This window comes from Schistocerca serialis, chromosome 2, assembly GCF_023864345.2.
Source record: "Schistocerca serialis cubense isolate TAMUIC-IGC-003099 chromosome 2, iqSchSeri2.2, whole genome shotgun sequence".
NCBI classification, from domain to species: Eukaryota; Metazoa; Arthropoda; class Insecta; order Orthoptera; family Acrididae; genus Schistocerca; species Schistocerca serialis.
The window spans coordinates 632,195,216-632,202,634 of NC_064639.1; positions in this window are offsets into that span (position 1 = coordinate 632,195,216).

The following is a 7,419-nucleotide window of genomic DNA, read 5'->3' on the forward strand; positions in this document are numbered from 1 at the left end:
GATCTCACGTATGACAAGCTTTCAGAGGTCGCCTCAGCTTTCATCTGACTCTTGACAACGTACCACGCCTGTAGACTGCTTATTCTTACTTTGTTTAAATTTATGGTTAGGACTCATCTCGCAAGCTGCGCCGTTAAACAGAGATGTCCGTCTTGTGTGACATACGACGTGCCTCCTTCAGCACAATTGTAGTCGTTGAGCCACGCGAAGAAGTTATGTCAAATGATGACTCGCGGCGCTAGCGAGCACCCAGCTAGGTAACCCCGAGACGTCACACCCGTACCCTACCATTACTGGTTGAGCCACCGAGGGAAGCAATCGAGTTTAGACTTGAAGCACAGAAAGATATGGGATATAATTTGTGGCAGTAGCATAGGGTCATTTTTGGCCCGCACGATTTCTTTGAATCAAATATGGGGCCTAAAAACTCCACCGAATACTTGAAATGTGAAATTGTGTCTATCAGTTGCAGGTCACGTAAGTTAGAAAACAATGAGAAGTCTTAAAGTCAAAACGCACACGCGCGCACACACACACACACACACATAAAAATCTGTATTTCGTTTGTCAAATATAATATATCCTCTTTAGGTACATATCCGTTCAGTAACTATTTTTTTCCGAAATTGTAACAACATTATCATCAAATTTTTTTTTCCGTCCACAGTGAGTGTACTGAATTGGGTGCGCGGGTTTGCGGAAGGGGGAATATCGTGGGTGTAGACAGAGGTGAAGATCACCGAACTATCAGTTTAATAAGCCGCGGCTGCAAAATACTAACACGAATTCTTTACAAACGAATGGAAAAACTGGTAGAAGCCGACGTCGGGGAAGATCAGTTTGGATTCCGTAGAAATGTTGGTACACGTGAGGCAATACTGCCCCACGACTTACCTTAGAAGCTAGATTCAGGAAAGGCAAACCTACGTTTCTAGCATTTGTATAGGGAAAGCTTTTGACAATGTTGACTGGGATACTCTATTTAAAATTCTGAAGGTGACACGGGTAAAATACAGGGAGCGAAAGGCTATTTAAAATTTGTACAGAGTCCAGATGGCAGTTATGAGAGTCGAGTGACATGAAAGGGAAGCAGTGGTTGGGAAGGGAGTGAGACAGGCTTGTAGACTCTCCACGATGTTATTCAGTCTGTATATTGAGCAAGCAGCAAAGGAAACAAATGAAAAATTCGGAGTAGGTATTAAAATCCATGGAGAAGAAATAAAAACTTTGAGGTTCGCCGCGACATTGTGATTCTGTCAGAGACAGCAAAGGACTTGGAAGAGCAGTTGAACAGATTGGACAGTGTCTTGAAAGAAGGATATAACATGAACATCAACAAAAGCAAGACGAGGATAATGGAATGTAGTCGAATGAAATCGGGTGATGCTGCGGGAATTAGAGTAGGAAATGAGAGGCTTAAAGTAGTAAATGAGTTTTGCTATTTGGGGAGCAATGCAACTGATGATGGTCGAAGTAGAGAGGATATAAAATGTAGACTGGTAATGACAAGGAAAGCGTTTCTGAATAAGAGAAATTTGTTAACATCGAGTATAGATGTAAGTGTCAGTAGGTCGTTTCTGAAAGTAATTGTATGGAGTGTAGCCATGTATGGATGTGAAACGTGCACGATAAATATTTTAGACAAGAAGAGAATAGAAGCTTTCGGAATGTGGTGCTACAGAAGAATGCTGAAGATTAGATAGGTATATCACATAACTAATGAGGAGATACTGAATAGAAGTGGAGAGAAGAGAAATTTGAGGCACTACTTGAAGAACGGATCGGTTGGTTGGGCATATTCTAAGGCATCAAGGGATGACCAATTTAGTATTGGAGGGCAGCGTGGAGGGTAAAAATCGAAGAGGGAGACCAACAGTTGAATACACTAATCAGATTCAGAAGGTTGTAGGTTGCAGTAGGTACCGGGAGATGAAGAAGCTTGCACAAGATAGAGTATCAAGGAAAGCTGCGTCAAACCAGTCTCTGGACTGAAGACCACAACAAGAACAACAAAAGCAAGTCTTGTGGTCCAGACAGTATTCCAATTATATTTCTTTCAGAGTTGCTGATGCAGTAGCTCCATACTTAACAAACATACACAAAAGCTCGCTCTACGAAAGATCCGTACCCAGAGACTGGCAAGTTGCATAAGTCACACAAGTATTCAAGAACGGGAATAGGAGTAATCTACTGAAGTACATGCGCATATCATCAACGTCAACATGCAGCTGCATTTTGGAACTTACATTGTATTCGAACATTAATAATTACCTAGAAGCGAACGGTCTTTTGTGACGCAGTCGACGTGGATTTAGAAAGTACCGCTCGTGTGAAACACAACTAGCTCTTTACTAACACAAAGTGTTGAGAGTTACCGACAAAGATTTTAAAATTGATTCCCCATTTCTAGATTTCCAGAAGGCTTTTGACACTGTACCATACAAGCGGCTTGTAATCTAATTGCGTGGTTGTGGAATATCGTTTGTTATGCGAATGGATTTTCAGTCAGAGCTCTCACGGGTCGTAGTAACTCACGGAAATAAAAGTGATTTCAGGTGTAACAGGCCCTCTGTTGTACCTCGTGTGCATAACCGATTTGGTCGCGCGGGATTAACCGAGCTATGTAAGGCGCTGCAGTCATTGACTGTGCGGCTGGTCCCGGCGTAGGTTCGAATCCTCCCTCGGGCATGGGTGTGTGTGTTTGTCCTTAGGATAATTTAGGTTAAGTCGTGTGTAAGCTTAGGGGCTGATGACCTTAGCAGTTAAGTCTCATAAGATTTCACACACATTTGAACATAACCGATTTTGGAGACATTCTGAGCAGCCATTTTATGTTGTTTGCAGATGATGTTGCCGTTTCTCGGTCAGCACAGTCATGATGAGTTCAAAAAAAAATTTAAAAACAATTTTGAAGTCTGTATGGAGCTAAAATTGGCAATGGACCCTAAACCATTGAAAGGGTGAGGTCATCCTCATGAGAGATAAAAGGAAACCGTTAAACTTCGATTATCCGATAAATCAATCAAATCTGAAAGCTTTAAATTCACCTAAATACATTGTAATTAAAATGGAAACAACACATAGAAAATGTGCTGAAGGCGAACTAAAGGATGTGCTTTATTGGCACAACACTTGGAAGACGCAAAGGATCTATTAATAAGACTTTCTACACTACGCTTGTCCGACCTATTTTGGAGTACTGGTGCACTCTGTAGGATCAGGTTAACTGAGTGCAACGAGAAAGTCCAAAGAAGAGCAGTACATTTTGTATTACTGAGAAATAGGGGAGAGAGCGTCACGGACACGATGGAAGATTCGGGCGTTTCTCGTTTCTCGTTGCGGCTGTATCTTCTCACGAATTTTCAAACTTCCTCCTTCGAATGGAAAAAATATTTTGTTGATGCCTGCCTACATAGACAGGAACGAGCATCATAATAAAATAAGGGAAATCAGAGCTCGCACGAATACAGGTGTTCATATTTTCCGCTCGATGTTCGAGCGTAGAACAAAGAGAAGTATTGTGAATGTAGTACGATTAACCCTCTATCAGATACTTAAGTGTGATTTTCAGAGCAGCCGCGTAGATGTAGATGTACCACGGCATGCATCCACAGCATCAGATAAGAGAACCACTGGTGACTGTATTGCGTACCCAGTGATACCTCACAACGTCACGCTAGATGCTGAGTGCATGTGCCGTCGATGAAAAACTTTGCAGCGTTTGCATTCATTGGAGCCTCCATACACGGATACATCCATTGTTGCTCTGTATGAAGACCTGAGTCCCTTATGGAAGAAACGACGTGGCTCCACTCTTGCTTTCTATGTCGTCGTTGGTAGCGCGACTGTCTGCACGCCTCGCTCTGCCGCCACGTCGAGGGAAGCCTCCGTGCTGACAGTTCTGCGGTCTTCTGGACTTCGCCGCGCTGCACACGAGCCTCATTCCTGACGCGAGGTACGTGGCGCCGATGGACGATGTTGCAAGGCCTGGCCGCTAGATACCTGGGCCCGTTGAGTTTCTGCAGTGCTGCCTCCCTCAGCCCATCGATTATACAGGACCGCGCTTAAAAGCAGTTCCGCCAACACGAAGAAATTCTAACAGATTTTTAGATAGAACAAACTTTATTATCATTCTACACCTTTAATCTTCATGCTTACACCGACCGAAGTGGCCGAGCGGTTCTAGGCGCTACAGCCTGGAACTGCGCGACCGCTACGGTCGCAGGTTCGAATCCTGCCTCGGGCATGTATGTGTGCGATGTTCTTAGGTTAGTTAGATTTAAGTAGTTCAACGTTCTAGGGGACTGATGACCTCAGACGTGAAGTCCCATAGTGCTCAGAACCATTTGAAGCATTTCCATGTTTATATATTTATTTCTCAACACTGTCACCCTCGCGACGAATACATCTCTCCCAACTAGAGACCAGTTTATTGGTGCCGTCACTGTTAACAAAACCACAACCCCACCCTGCCTGTACCGATTCATCACTATGAAATTGAAGTCCTTGTAGGTGTTGTTGTGTTAGCAGAAGAGCCAACACCGTGTTACGAATGGAGGCCGAAATGCACGCGTTTTAGCTCACGCAGGCTGGCGTAAGGAGGGAAGAACTATAATGACGTGAGGTCTGGAACATGACAAGGAATGAGAATTCAGAAAGCAGACGTAATTACGGTTGTGAGCTCTGCAACATCCATGTACTAATTTATATTTACGTGACAAACCCTATTCCTAGGGCTACATATTAATTTTGACAAATGGATTAATGCCGACATTTGTAAAAACGGCGATGATACATCAGTCCATACTAATGTAAAATTGCCACCTTCTGAAGAAGACAAATTTAAATTTGTTGAAACCTAGGTAAAGAATTCTTTATCCATTGCAACTGGTCCGGTGTTTATAATTTTATTACGTGGAACCGTTGCTGTTGTGCAGCTATGTTTAAAATATTGATAATTTTTACTTATGGACCGTCTGACAGCAACTGAATAAAACACAATTTTAGTGCCATACGCGTTTCGCCTTTATTTTCTGCAAGGCATTATCAGTGGCCTGTAATATGTACATATGTTAGCTATTTTATTTACATTTTTGTCATTGTGCCTATAGGCTATAAACAATTCTGGTGGTTGGTATTTCCCATTAAGTAAAAGTTGAAGATGTCAGACGTAATTAGTTTGATACTTAACTTTAATCCATCGGTGATGAACGTCGCTCTTGGCGGTACATGATTCACAATATTATCTGTTAGTAACTGAATATGGCGCCTTGCTAGGTCGTAGCAAATGACGTAGCTGAAGGCTATGCTTAACTGTCGTTTCTGCAATGAGAGCGTATGTAGACAGTGAACCATCGCTAGTAACGTCGGCTGTACAACTGGGGCGAGTGCTAGGGAGTCTCTCTAGACTAGACCTGCCGCGTGGTGGCGCTCGGTCTGCAATCACTGATAGTGGCGACACGCGGGTCCGACGTATACTAACGGACCGCGGCCGATTTAAAGGGTACCACCTAGCAAGTGTGGTGTCTGGCGGTGACACCACAAGTGCACTTTATATTTTAGAAACAGATGAAAACCTGATGGCGCCAAGTCGGGACTGTGTGAAGGATGATCGATGACAGTGGAACCAAGACGTCGGATAGTGGCAGTTGTCACAGCGTTCATGTGTCTTCTGACTCTGTCATGCTGAAGAGGAACCTGTGATTTCGGTTTTCTTAGATCCTCGCTGCACCTTAAAGAGTTCATTTTGGAGCCTTTAGGCACGAATTCCTAGTGAACCACACCTCGAACATCCCAGAATACTGTGAGCATGATTTTGCGTGCTGATGGCACTATCTTGAATATTTTTGACGTCGGTTACGTTTGGAGAGAAACTCTGTTGATATTCTCTTTGTTTGAGGTGCCAGAGTTATTTCTCAACACTGTCACCCTCACGACGAATACATCTCTCCCAACTAGAGACGAGTTTATTGGTGCCGTCTCTGTTAACAAAACCACAACCCCACCCTGCTTGAACCGATTCATCACTATGAGAGTGAAGTCCTTGCTTTCATCTCATGTCACGACGTTGTCAAGAAACCCACCACTCTCACGTTGATAACGCAAAAGAAATTGTTGACGCATTTCTCTGTATCAGGTCTGGAACACATCGTACACACAGCTTTCCGTATCGCTGTTTTGCAGTGACAGCCCCAGTTCCTGAAAGCTGTGTCTGTGTTACCCAACGCTTTTCCCTGATGAGTTCATCAGTCCGATGTCGACGAGTCTCGTCGGCTGCCGCACGCGCTCGTCCGCTCCGTGCTGTGTCACACACGTTGACGTTAGCACCACCGTTTCCATAATTACGATCGCCAACAGCCCCACGTCGAGCATACCTGATGTCAATACCATCTTCACCACACACACAGCTTTCATTCTCCTGCGGATTTAAATTGGAGTCACGCTTTCTGCTGTTACAATCTCGTTTATAGCACGCTCTTTCTCAGGCGCCGACACGGTTAAGTTACACATTGCCTTGTTACACTCTATAATACGGGACCCTCTGGTGGAAGACTGTTGCAGCTAGCGTCAGCGAAGCGGGAAAGTCGACCAAGTAATATGCGTGTCATGTGAGATACCTCGACCGATACTGGGAACAGAATAATAAATTCTGGAGCATTACTTTTCAGGACGCCCTCGTACGTTCACACAGCAGGCGTGCCACCCCGACACGCGGCGAGCAGCTACAACCGACCAGCGCCCTCCCACGAGCGACTTCTGAAACATGTTGGAGATGTGTCTGCTTTGTACATGAGGTGTAGCAGGACCTACTCGCAAACAACGAACATTGAAATCCGTTTTCTGAATCAGATATTCGCTGTGTAATCTTTTCTTATACACTGGATGTAGGTGGCGTTTGTGCATCTGCTATATGCGGTTCTCGTGCAATGAAAGTCACTTGCGTATTGCAGCATGTAGTGAACTTCATACCAAATGTACGTTTGCTCGTAATAGTATTAAGACGTGGGAACAAAAAAAATTGACCAGGTGCGTGTACGTCTCTGTACAAACTTAATCACCACTATCGCAGTTTCTATGCGGAGGGCCAGATGGACAGAGCAGGATTTGCAGACGTGCTTCGCGAAATGCCACCGGCGGAACATCCCACTGAAATGGACAGACTACCTTATTGCTGAAATCAGCACAGAGGTAGAAGCTGCCCTAAAATGTGGTGCGTTAAGCAAATTTCCTGGACTGGATTGGTTCCCTCTTGAGTTCTACAGCGCCTTTGCTCCTCTGATGGGACCGACGTGGGTACAGATGTACAACGAACTCTTCACACCTACCTTACGAGTCCCTACCGAGTTCACAGTGGGTATCATGATACACATTCCAAAACCCAGTGGTGGTCCTAGACCACAAGACTACCGGCCTTTCACG